At 33.7% G+C, this 1,664-nt stretch overlaps 1 long non-coding RNA gene across 1 annotated transcript; it reads left to right on the forward strand.

The window, feature by feature from the left end:
* The first annotated feature begins 356 nt into the window (after nucleotides 1-356).
* On the forward strand, nucleotides 357-1,664 carry LOC109592408 (uncharacterized). Its single transcript, XR_002190333.1, has 3 exons — nucleotides 357-664; nucleotides 1,306-1,470; nucleotides 1,585-1,664. It is a non-coding gene; the product is annotated as an uncharacterized LOC109592408 (long non-coding RNA).

Consider the following 1,664-nt stretch of genomic DNA (forward strand, 5'->3'; position numbering starts at 1 on the left):
TATCTAATTCACAATATTTATGTGCTTATAATAATTAATTTCATTATGTATAATACTACAATTTTGCTGCTGAGTCAATCTGTGCATGACAGCATGTGGTGATCATGTGCTCACTGTCTGATATGTAAGGTTGATACACATTAACACTTAGTGGGTCCTATTTATTATTAGCCACACTGTAGTGTATCTGGTTAAACTTGATCCTAGCCACCCATTAGCAGTAGTGGCTAGCATTATTCAATTCAAATCCAAAGTTCACTTTATTGCTTGAAAAGAGCTACATGTACCTCCTGATAAGAGCTTTTTTATTGGCCAAAGATTTTAATAGGAACATGTAATTTTGTTATTGAGAGTCGATGAGGGTATGATTTAATGTGTGGTATGTTAAGTGTGTGTGTGGAAATTGTGTGTGTTTATTGGACATAATGTAATGAGATGATGTAATGGGGTACACTCTGACCTTTCATTCATAATGATTGTTTGATGCTATTAATATATTAATGTAGTGATTGGTTATACTGTCATCGCTGAGAAACTTACCACTGTATCTTGTATCTCTCTCTCTCCTTCTTTCTTTTCTTCCCTCATTTTTGTTTTTCCTCTCTTCTCTCAAGATTTCATGGAGGATTTGTCATTCTTTGATCTGCTCTTTATGAAGGATTGGGTAAGCTGTAGGCCCTGTGAAATTATGCTAGCATAATTTTGAGAATAATAGGGAATTCATAGAATCAAGAATAATTCCAGAATAATAGGCAGTATTTATGAGAACTTTTTAAAAAAATTATAAATTGATAAAGTATAGTCATAGACTATAAAACTATAGACTATAAATTATTAGTATAATTAATTATACTGCAGCTGAGCGTGTGTTTTCAATATTAAACAACTCTTTCTTGCCACAGCAGTTCTCTGCACTTGAAGATTACATTAAACTTTCCATAATAATACAATATAATGACAATTAATCATGATTGAAATATTTTTGTTATAATTATTATTAATTACTTTATATTAATGAATAATAATAGAATAATAGGCATGTTTGAAAAGAATAACGGGCAATACATAGAAGAATCTGAGAATAGAATAATAGGCAAAAATAAAAGCATAATTTCACAAGGCCTAGTAAGCTGGTCATTGGGTCAAAGAGAGAAGATCATCATGTCTCAGAAATGGATACCCACTCCACTATCATTATTCTGTTATGATGTACATAGTCTACTATACAATTCATTTATATCTGTACATATACTTGTACATGTACATTCCATACAATACATGTACCTTTTTTTAATTTCTTAGTAGTGTATGTTAACTGGTCTCAGTTGGGAGGTTACTTTGGGTGAGAATGAAGGAGGGGGCACTTACTGTCTCCTCTCCCCTCTCTCTGATGAATCAATAGTGGCTGGTATGTAAGACGCTCTGCTGAGCTTAATTAGGATGATAAAGATAATTGAAGAACCACTCCAGGTTAGGATAGGCTTACTGATGGTCATAGCCGTGTCCAATGGGTCATTCTTTCTCCTCTTTCTTCTTCCTGTTTTTTTTGTTCCCTCTCTCTCTCTCCCCTTTTATTCAATGAAGTCTGGTTTATATGATGTCCTCCCTACTACTATTGGAAGGTTTGGCTCCTGAGGATTTGAGGCTTTTGCTCTGTGGGTGTC

The sequence above is a fragment of the Amphimedon queenslandica genome, unplaced genomic scaffold (genome assembly GCF_000090795.2).
Source record: "Amphimedon queenslandica unplaced genomic scaffold, v1.1 AMPQUscaffold_5352_Cont22676, whole genome shotgun sequence".
In the NCBI taxonomy this organism is placed as follows: Eukaryota; Metazoa; Porifera; class Demospongiae; order Haplosclerida; family Niphatidae; genus Amphimedon; species Amphimedon queenslandica.